This window comes from Gracilinanus agilis, chromosome 4, assembly GCF_016433145.1.
Source record: "Gracilinanus agilis isolate LMUSP501 chromosome 4, AgileGrace, whole genome shotgun sequence".
Taxonomy (NCBI): Eukaryota; Metazoa; Chordata; class Mammalia; order Didelphimorphia; family Didelphidae; genus Gracilinanus; species Gracilinanus agilis.
The window spans coordinates 157540170-157551987 of NC_058133.1; the positions used below are offsets into that span (position 1 = coordinate 157540170).

General features: G+C 38.5%; 1 pseudogene; it reads left to right on the forward strand.

Moving 5' to 3' along the window:
• The first annotated feature begins 7405 nt into the window (after nt 1-7405).
• LOC123246035 lies at nt 7406-8578 on the forward strand (annotated as a pseudogene).
• The last annotated feature ends 3240 nt before the right edge of the window (nt 8579-11818 follow it).

The following is an 11818-nucleotide window of genomic DNA, read 5'->3' on the forward strand; positions in this document are numbered from 1 at the left end:
AGAGGAGAGGAGAGGAGAGGAGAGGAGAGGAGAGGAGAGGAGAGGAGAGGAGAGGAGAGGAGAGGAGAAAAAGAATCAATGACAATAGCCTCTGACTATTAAGAGCTACCATGAAAGAAAAGGAAGTTCTCAGAAGGTACTTTCTAGAGTGCATCTTTCCTTGACCTTGTAAAACAGATTAATTACAAGAAAATTCTCTTGGTATTCTTGATGCCCAAACCATGAGCAGCACAGCCCACTATGAAAAGATTCACTCCTCCCAAATGTAATAAGGGAACACAGTGGAAATACATCAACAGTTACAGAGAACAACATCCAGAAACACCTGACCAACACAGTCATTTTGCTCTTTTTCTCAGTGCCACTCTCCCAGTCTCCTGGTCTTTTCTCCAAGCTCCCTGAAGTCTTAAAGTTCACTGTGATAGGGGCTACTTTCCCAGAACAGGGATGGAATTCCTGCGTGTCCTTGCTCATCAAATGCTGCTGCTTGCAAGCATCCTGAGAATGAAAAAGACGCTGATGGATACAGTTGCTACCTTCCCACCTATACTGCTGAATTGCACTTCCTTTCTTGCTGTGCTACCTAACTGTTAGGCTGTGAGGCTGACTCAGTTTTTCTTCCCTTTGTCTTACAGTTAAGTAAACAGAGACCCACAGAAGTTAAATGATTTAACTAAAGTCACATTACAATTTTGTAGTAGATCTAGGATTAAGAATCTTATCCTGTCATTCAAGGCTGCTGAAATCTCTGATTTGGTTATTGTTTTAGTAATCTGCATGAGTCAAATAAGGACCTAACTCCAGGTAATATCCAAGATAAGGGATGATTGTTCTTCTATTGCCCTTCTGTTTCCAAGCTAAAAATTTTCTCCCCGCCCCCCCACCCTTGGTATTTCTGTCTTTATTACAGTTGGGTTTTTTTGGTGTGGTGGTGGGGGGAGATCTGTTTTTCTTTCAAAGTAATATCCTTATTTAGCATTCTTGCATTTCACACTAGGAAGTTGGGTTTGGCAAATAAGCTTGTGCCAAGGTCTCTGATCCAGGCAGAAGCCCTTATTTAAACAAACAAACAATAAACATTGGTAACAAAATACAGTGCTCAAATTTATTCATTGTTCTTTCCTTATCTTGAGCATTAACTGGAGTTCTATTGGAATAGCCAGTGAATGGTAACTATGGCTTCCTCTATTAGTCTTTCTTTAAAAGGGGTCATTATACTTCCAAAGCAAAGACTTTTTTTTTCAGCCCTTCATTTATATGTAAATATACATCAAAGCCAACTGTGATTCAACCAAGATGCTTTGTCCTTTGCTCTCTGGCTTAGTACCCTCACCCTCCCTCCCCCACCCACCCACAAGGAAGTCAGGACACAGTATTTTTTGACCTCACAGCTGATTCATTTGACACTGAGCAGGCAAAAGTGGGGGTGGGAAGATTGACTGAAGGATTAGATAAAGGAAACCAGCTGTGACCTGGCACAGGCTTTATTCAAAGCACAACCAGGGGCTTGGAATCACCATGCTGCAATGGAATAAACACTGATGTGAAAATCAGACTTGGATTCTGGTTCCAGCTCTGCCATTTGCTCTGTGACCTGGGGAAAATCAAATAAACTCTCTGAGCCCCAGTTTTCTCCTCTGTAAAATAGTAATAATAGCATTTATATCTTAGCATGTTATGGTTTGCAAAGCCTTTACACATTTTGATTTATTTGATTGATTCCTACAGCAACTGTGTGAACTAGCTGTGATCATTAACCCTGTTTAATAGATGAGGAAACTGAATCAGAAGGTGGTTAAGAATCTTATCCAGGATCATATTTCAAGTGTCTTGGGCAAGATTCGAATTTAGGTCTTCTTGAAACCAGAGGCAACTAGATAGTTCACCAGATGGAGTCAGGAAGATGAGGGTTCAAATCTAGCCTCAGATACTTACTAGCTCTGTGATCCTAAGTTATTTAAATTCGGTTTGCCTCAATTCCTCATATGTAAAATGAATTGGAATAGGAAATGGCAAAGTACTCCAGAATCTTTGCCAAGAAGATCCCATGGACAGTATTGGCGGACTAAGGTTCATGGAGTCATAAAAAGTCAGGCATAACTGAACAACAACTCCCTGACTCCAGGTCTAAATTAATACTCTAGCCACTTGGCTACCTAGCTGCACTGCCATGAGGGGATTCTATTAAATTATTCTTAAGGCACTTTTGAGTTCTAATATTCTTTATCTCATGAATCACCATGCTTTGAGAAATTGTCAAAAGCATTATCTAATCTGAATGAATTTTTATTTTCACTATTACAGAGAGCATTACTGCACAGGTTCTTAACCTGAGGTTAAGAACTTGTTTAGATAGATAGATAGATAGATAGATAGATAGATAGATAGATAGATAGATAGATAGATATAGTCGGATGNATAGATAGATAGATAGATAGATAGATAGATAGATAGATAGATAGATATAGTCGGATGGACCGACAGACAGATAGATGGATGGATAGATGTATAGATAGACAGATAAATGGATGGATGGATAGATGGATAGACAGATGGACAGACAGATAGATAGACAGATGGATATATAGATGGATAGATAGACAGATAGATAGATGGATAGACAGATAGATGGATGGAGAGATAGATAGACAGAGAGAGAGATGATAGATAGATGACTATATTTATTGGGATAACTGAATTTCTATATAATTGGTTTCCTTTGTAATCATTTTGTACATTTTGTTTTAAAATTTTTTTTACTTTGTTAAATATTTCTCAATTACACTAAAAATGTCAATATCTATTCCTTAAAATTTCAAGCTCCAAATTCTCTCCCTTCCTAGTGCCCCCTCCTTCCTTTGAGAAGGCAAGCAATGCCAATTATGCATATTAAATCATTTATACATTTTATCCTGTGCCCTTAAAATCACTATTTTGAGAAGGGGTCCATAGGTATCACCAACCTCTTCCAGGGGGCCATGACAGAAAAATAGTTAGGGAACATCTTTCTCCTTCATTCAAAGACTATTTGAAATTCCCTAGGCTAGGCCCTGGGGAAGAAACAAAATTAAATAAAGCAAAATTAAATAAGGAAGTAGCCTAGTAGATAGAATGCTGGGACTAAAGTTATGGAAGTTCAAATCTCACCTCAGACCCTTATGTGTGACCTTGGACAAGATACTTAACCTCTGTCTGCCTCAGTTTCCTTAATTGTAAAATTAAGATAATAATAACAGCACCTACCTCATAGAATTTTGAGGATCAGATATGATAATACTTAATAAATGCTTATTTTCCTAGTATCTCCCATCAGGAAACTTCTTGAATCATCCACAGTAGAGAACAATTGAAAGGGGCAGTGGCTTCCAATTTAACTACTTAACCTTATTCTAATCAGTTCTCTCTGCCATGTTGTGGTTGTTCAGTGGTATCTGCCTCTTTGGACCCCATGGACCACACCTATCTTTGGGGTTTTCTTGAAAGGAGTAGTTTGCCATTTCATTCTCCAGCAGATCCAGTGGATCCTTTTGTCAGGCAACCAGAGGACAAATGATTGGCCCAGGATCACACAATTAGGAAGTGTTCAAAGCTGGATTTGAACTTAGATCTTCCTGACTCCAGACCCAGTGTTCTTAACCATTAGTCACTCCTGCTTCTGTCATATAGGGGATCAGATTGAATTTAAGGCTGGATGTGACCCTACCCCTCTCAATTTTACCATTGAGGAAACAACTGGATAGCCCAGTGGATTGAGGTACAAGACTAGAGATGGGTGGTCCTATGTTCAAATGTGACCTCAGACACTTCCTAGTTGTGTGACCCTAGGCAAGTCACTTAACTTCCCCTAGCCCTTACCATTCTTCAGTCTTAGAACCAATACATAGTATTGATCCTAAGGTAGAAGGTAAGAGTTTAAAAAAAAAATTTACCTTTGAGAAAATTGAGACTAGGAAGGTAAATGACTCGACCAAAGTCACAAGAAAATAATGGTCAAGGCTAATTTTCAAACATAGGGTCATCAGACTAAATACAATGCAATGCTATCTCTGTGGCCTTGGCCAAAGTGGAAAACAGCCTACAGGGTTCTTACAAGGGTAACAGCTAAGGATTCCTGCCAATATCAAAGTTCCTAGGGAAATAAGCATTTTAGGCTTTTTGTACACAATGGTTTAATTAGTCTTTAGGAAATTTATTCCTGTAGCTAACATTTATATGGGACTTTTGGGTTTGCAAAGTACTTTGCACTTATTATCTCATTTAACTTCTGAGTTTTGTTTAACTTAATTTCTATGATGTGTTCCATGATTCCTCCAATTATTAGTTCTCTCTTCTTTTTCAATTTTCTTTGGTCTATCCTACCCCAATAGAATGTAAGATCCTTGAGGCCAGGGGATATTTTCCTTTTATTCTCTGTTTCCCAAGCACCCAGCACAGTACTAGGCACAAAGGCATATGATACAAATTTGTTAAACTAAATTGAAGAGAGACAAAGCCAGCTCCTTGTGTAATCCTTAGAGGAATGAGGGAGGATAGACAGTTCTCTTACCTCAGGGCCTCTTGGCAGAGTTAGATTGCCCAGAAGGAGAAGGAAATTTTTATCCTGTGGAATCTCTTTCTGGCCACCTGGGAATGAAGGGAGGATTTTTTTTTTTACCCTAGCCTGAAGGTTCTTTTGGAGGTATAGAAACAAAAGTATTCTACCCTTGAGAACCAGTAATTCCATGATTGGGTACATTTATGCTGGCTCCTTTTGACCTCTCAATGGAAATAGTAGGTCCTGGTAGCCTGGAGCACATCCTGTTGGGCACAAAGAACAGAATTCACACTGGCCTCTAGAGAAATCTTATTCCCACAACCAAACTGCTCCACCTACCCAAGAGAGATGCCCTCTTGGAGTTTCTGCCCTGGGTGACAGGATAAATGAAAAGTTCCCCACTGCACCAGCTCCCTGTTTCCAAAGGATTTTAGAGCCCTGCAGCTTCTTTTTCATTAGGATTAAGCAGTAGATGTTGGAGAATGAAGATCCTTAGTGACAGACTCCCTCCCAGTGAGCCCTCCTGCCTAGATGGTGAGCAGTGGAGGAGAAAATGGGGGTCTTGAGGGAAGGTTCTTTCATTCATTGCGTGACACGTGGGCCCACAGGACTCTTTCTGCTAAGCAGAGCCCTCTCTCTCTGAAAATTTGTATTTGTTTTGTTTTTAATACTGTTGGCCGTTTCAGCCCATGTTTGCCTGCCCCTCATTAGATTGATAAATTTGCTGCTAAAGACAAAGCATAATTTCAATTATGAATGTAGCCTGTGACTAGAACTGCCCTCCTGCTTCCTTCTGCCTCCCCTCATCTTTTAAATTCCATCTCACTCAGAATCTTTGCTTTGAACTTTGATCTCTGTAACTGGCACTCATTACCGTTATGTGATACCATGCTGGCACTACCCGGAGAATTTTAAGTCAGCTTTGAGTGGTGGAAAAATCTTGGAATTGGAGTATAGAGATTTGGGTTCTAGTTTCAGTTTTATAATTGACCAGGCGGGTGACTTTGGGGAGAGGCATCTAGGGGGTGCAACAGATAGAGCACTGGGCTTGGGATTAGGAAGATTCATCTTCATGAGTTCAAATCCAGCTTCAGATATTTAATAGCTATTTAACCCTAAGCAAGTCACTTCAGCCTCAGTTTCCTCATCTGGAAAAATGAGCTGGAATGGACATGACAAACCATTCTAGTATCTCTGCCAAGAAAACCCTAAAATGGGGTCACAAAGAGTCAGAAATGACTGAAATGACTGAACAATAACAACAATTGGCCTTGAGGAAGTCAGTTAACTTTTTTGAGCTTCAGTTTTCATAACTGTAAAATGAAGGAGTTAGTTGGACTGAATTATTTTGAGGCTTCTTTTGGGCTTCAAAATCCAGTGAATTCATCCTCCTTGTTCTGAAGAATAGCAATGATCTTGTTGTAGGAGAACTTGAGGTGAACTTCAGGTTCAAGACAGGTTACCCTTTGCAAGAATGCAAGACTCCAGAACTTAGCTTAGAAATAAAAAGAGAAATTTATTAATTTGGTATTCATGTTGATTTGGCAGAGAGGGCAGTGCAGGTGATACTCTGCCTCCTAGATGAGATTATATATATCCTTTTGCCAACAAGGGCTATGCAACCAGGGATAGGGGATGTTTGTTATCTGACTGGGGCTAGAATGATGTTTTTTGTGTCCTGAAGACACAGGAGGTGACCAGGAATAGTTTAGGGGACAAGAAGATGTCCTGGATACAGCCCAATGGTATCAGAGCATAACCAGTAGATGTATATCTGGGTCCACCTCAAAATCTAGGGGAGAATCCAAGGAGAATACTTCTCTCAGGGTTCTTTCCTTATTGTGAGTCTTTGATGCCCAGAGTCATCTTTTCCTCAGCATTACAAGAATGCAAGGAAGAACAGGAATTTTCCTGCTTTCTGTTTGAGCTGAAACACTTCTGGAGTTTGAGGTATCCAAAGGGAAACCCAGGGTCCCATGCCAATCTCAAAAATGAAAACAACAAAGAAGCTACCTCCCTAAAGATCTTTTATTGTTGTTAATCAGTTGTGTCTGACTCTTGGTAATCTCATTTGGAGTTTTCTTGGCAAAGGTACTGAAGTGGTTTGCCATTTCATTCTCCAGCTCATTGAACAGACAAGGAAACTGAGGCAAATGGATTAAGTGATTTGCCAGTGTCACACAGCTAGCAAGTGTCTAAGGCCAGATCTGAACTCAGAAAGATGAATTTTCCAGACCCCAGACCCCACTGTTATTTACCTCACTACCCCAAAGATCTTTAATGGTTTCATCTGTATTTGCAAAAACCTGGAAAATAGTGAAGGCATCTGACAATCAGAGAATGGTTAAATAAACTGCAGTTCATTAGTGTAATGTAATACTGTAAAGTCATTAAAAGCTGCAAAAAAGGGAATAGATAGGAATTTGGAAAGACTTTTATGAAATAATGCCAAACATTGAAAGCAAAACCAGAAGAATGGAATCAATACTAACTACAACCACATAAGAGGGAGAATGAATGGACAAATGTGAATGCTGAACCATACTAAGAAGATGTGACTAAAAAGTTATGATACTTTAAGTATTTGAATTAGTTAATGTAAATGTAAATAATTACTAAGCAAGTTTATGGTGTTGCATTGAATGAATGGGAAAAACAAAACAAAAAAAATTATTGTGTTTACTTGTGCCAAATCCGATGCTAGGTGCTGGGTATACATATAGAAAAAATTCTATATATTCATCTAGAAAAAAGATAATTTTTACTCTCAGAAAACTCATACTCTAATAAGGAGAGATACACTATAAGCTCCTGTTGTTGCTGTACAGCTGCCACCACTGCCCCATTGGCCTCCACCTCCTCAGAGTAGTCATGGAGAACCACACAAAAAAGGAGAAAATTGGGGAAGGTGCCGATGGGGTTGTATATAAGTGTTGATGTAATACTGTGGGTCAAGAGGTCACCATAAAAAAAATCAGAGATTGAGGAGGAGGAAGGAATTCCAAGTATTATAATTCAAGAAATTTCTCTGCTCAAAGAACTTCATCATTCTAACATTGTCAGCCTTCAAGATGTACTCATGCCAGATACTAGACTATAACTAATTTTTAAATTCCTTCCCACGGATCTTTAGGTAATGCTTGGATTCGGGGTAGCTATGTGGCTTAGGGGCTAGAAAGCCAGGGCTGAAGATGGGAGATCTTGGGTTCAAATCTGACCTCAGGTACTTTCTAGCTGTATGACCCTGGATAAATCACCTAATTCAAGTTGCTTAGCAGTTATCTTTATCCTTCTTCGGTCTTGGAGCAGATACTTAGTATTGATTCTAAATTAGATATTAAATAGTTAAAAACAAAATAGAACTTGGATTCTATCCCTCTTAGCCAATATATGGTTTCTTCACTTGTTAAAAAGTTATTTGTATAAAATCTTAACAAAGCCTCGTCTTTTGTCACTCATGAAGAGTTCTTCACAGAGATTTGAATCCTCAAAATCTGTTAATAATAGATGATAAAGGTAAAATTAAGCTAGCTGATTTCGTACTTGTATTGGAATATCTTTGAGGGTACATTATGCATCTGAGGTGGAAACATTGTAATATCATTCTTTTAAGGTATTGCTAGAAATCGCCAGACATTCCACTCCAGTAGACATTTGGTACACAGGCACAATTTTGCTGAAATAGCAACCAAGAAGTCGCTTTTCAATGGAGATTCTGAAACTGACCGGCTTTTCCCAATCTTCAGGGCTTTGGGGACTCTTAATAATAAAGTGTGGCCAGAAGCTGAGTCATTTCAGGATTCCAAGAATATATTCCCCAAGTGGAAACCAGGAAGTCTGATGTCACATGTCAAGAACCCCAATGAAAACAACATCAATTTCCTCTCTAAAATGTTAGTCTATGATCCTGCCAAGCAAATTTCTGGCAAAATGGCATAGCACCATCCACGTTTTAATGACCTGGACAGTCAGATTAAGAAGCTCTATTTGTCCAGCCAAGAGATTCCAGGGTTTTTGTGTCAAGAAAGGATAGCCCTCTTGTAACATTAAACTCTGTCAACATTTGTCTTTATATGTTTCCTTTCTTTGATGTAAAATTGAAGCTGTCCTCTGTTTTTCCAAGGTGTTGCTTGAAAGTGTAAATATCATTAAAGTGAATAATGCTCACTCTAGATCTCACTGATGAAGCTGTTTTGTTTTGTATAAATAAAACTGCAAATCCAAATAATAATAACAAGAGATAACACCTAAGGGAGGGCATAGATGAAAAAGTACAATAACATGTTTTTAACAAAATGTTCAGCTTTCTAAAATGTTCATGTCCGTAGTGCTCCAGGGAAAAGACTATAATCCAAGAGAATTTTGTTTATGGGAAAAGCCTGAAAAGCACATTCTCCTTTTCAATGAAAGAGAAGGTGGTCTTGTTAAAAAAAAAATAAATCTGCCTCCCCTTCACTCTAATTTCTGATTTTCTCTGTGGCGCTGTGTCCTGAAAAGAGCTCCTACTTTGCCAAGCATTCACTGAGGCCAGCTGGGTAGGGATGGAGACAGAAAAAGTCTCGTCGCAGGCCCCTTTTGGAGTTGCTTTCCGGGCTGTCTCAGATTTCCTTTCATTTTTTTTTTAATGGTTTACATACCTCCCTCCATGTCTGTCTCTGATTTTTAGGCCATGACCTCAAGTTTGACATCAAACATTTCCCCCGGCTTTCTTCCAAGGCTGAGGTGAGAGAGATAGCTACTAAAAAGGTTCTTTCTTTTACTTCTTTGGTCCTTCTTTCCTTTATATCCTCCTTTCTTAAACCTAAAATTCATTCAAACAAGTTGTCCAAAGATCCTTGAGTGGTTTTCTCAGCTCCCGAAGAAGGGATAATTCAGGTAGCATTTAGCTAGGTAGCATCTTTGTCTCTGCTTCATAGAATCCCCAACGTTCGTTCAAGGTCCAGTTCAAATATCACCCCGAAATGAGGCCTGCCATTATGCAGACCCATTCTCCTAGCCCAGTTCCACTCTTGTGAAATTTTTATTTTGCTTTTATATTCATTTTGTATTTATATATTTATGTCTATGCATATACATATACCTATGTATTTTGTATATATAAACTTCTACCAAAATAAAGTATAAGCTCTCTGAGGGCAGAGGCTATTTCATTATCTTCTTTGCAACACCAAAACCTAGCATAGTTCCTGGCACATTTTTTGTTGTTCAACCATTTGCAGCTGTGTCATACTCTTCATGATGCCCTTTGGGGTTTTCTTAGCAAAGACACTGGAGGGGGTTTGCCTTTTCCTTTTCCAACTCCTTTTCCAGACAAAGAAACTAAGGCAAACAGGTTTAAGTGGCTTCCTCAGGGCCACATAGCTAGAAAGTGCCTGAGGTCAGATTTGAACTCAGGAAGATGGTTCTTCTTGACTCCAGGCCTGACACACTATCCACTGGGCCATCTAGCTGCCCCAATTTAGTAGGAATTTAATAAATGCTCCTTGAATCAATAAATGAATGACTGTGCTCTGTCTTGCTTCTCTTTTAGTCCCTCTATTATTTTAGATTGCTCTCAATTATTTGAGTATAAATGTGTAAATTTATTATTTATTGAGTATAAAAGTATAAACTTGACCACCATTTGGGGAGGTCAAATAAATATAAATTTACTAATTATTGAATATAAAAGTATAAATTTGACCTCCATTTGGGGGCTGCAAAATTAGGTAAAATTAAAATAAACTTGGTGATGAGGGAAATGTAAGAAAATTTAAAATTAATATCCAAATTCTCCAAGTATTATAATTTTGCAAGGTTTTATTGATGATAAATTGAAGCAAAAGGAAAATTAGCAGCCTCGGTAAAGAAAAAGAAAGTTCCCCCACTGCACACAGGGGAGAAGAGAGTGAGAGGCACAGTTACATAAGACTATATACAAACAATGTAAGCATGCAACTTGGGGATGAAAGAGGAAAGGGATGCTGGGAGATGTAGTTCAAAGGTACAAAATTTCTATTTATACAGCAGTAAATTAGTAACGGGGTACCTTGGGTTCTACTTGCTGGCTAAATAAATTCAAGTAAATCCCTTTGTTCTTGGTGCCTCCATGTTCCTTCCACGTGTAATATGCAGGAAATACTGCATATTTGTTACATGAGGATGTCATGAGGAGTTTATAGAATACTAACTTGCCCTGATTCTTTGGAAGACAAGTGAATCTTATTTGTCTGTGAAGCTCATTGGATAAAGGGTGCAGGATAGCATAGGGGAGAAATGAAAAGGAAGGAAAATGTGTGGGAGATTTTGTGAGCTATTCCTTTGGATTTTTTTAATTACTAGAGAAGGTGACCTAACCTGGCTTCTTTCTGCCTTTCCAGTCTTCTTAGTACCTTGCTCCCCTCCATATACTCTTCCATCCAGTAACAAAATAAGACAGCCCGTCGATAGAATAATTACTACATTTGGACTTATTCTCTTGAACTTGATGTGCTTGCTAAAAGAAAGTAAAAATTGAATTTAAATAAAAAGGGGAAAGGGTAAGTACAAACCCAATACATAGTAAAAGAAATCCATTCTTGAAGTAACATTTAAAAAAAAAAACTTTACCTTTGGTATTTGAATCAATACTGTCTATTGGTTCCAAGGCAGAAAAGTGGTAAGAAGAAGGCAATGGGTTTAAGTAACTTGCCCACGGTGACACAGCTAGAAAGTACTTGAGGTCAGATTTGAATCCAAGACCTCCTATCCCTAGGACTGGCTCTTAATCCGCTGAACCACCTAGGTATCCCCTTGAAATAACAATTTTAATGGGACCCAAAGATTCATTTTAAAATTAACCCATAAAAGAAGTTTCTAAAGTCACCCCAACCTCCTTAAAAAATACCAAGAAGAAATATCACTCAGCACAAGAAGCCATAGAGAAGGAGGTAGATAGATGCCTCAGTAGATTAAGAGCCAAGACTGGAGATGGGAGGTCCTAGGTTCAAATCTGACTTCAGACACTTCCTAACTTTTGACCCTGGGCAAGTCATTTAACTCCTTTTCCTTAGCCCTTATTGTTCTTCTGCCTTAGAACCAATGCACAGTATTGATTCTAAGGGGTTAAAAAAAAGCATAGAGAAGTTGAGATCTGCACTGGTGTAAGGAAAATCTATACTTATGAAATTTTGGACCTCAAAGCACACCTTATTTCTGCCATTTTAAACAACAAATTGAAATACCCAGGATCCAAACATATTAATTTCCAACATTGCCATAATACTTAGAATTAATTATATAGATTCTTATTATTTATTATTAAAA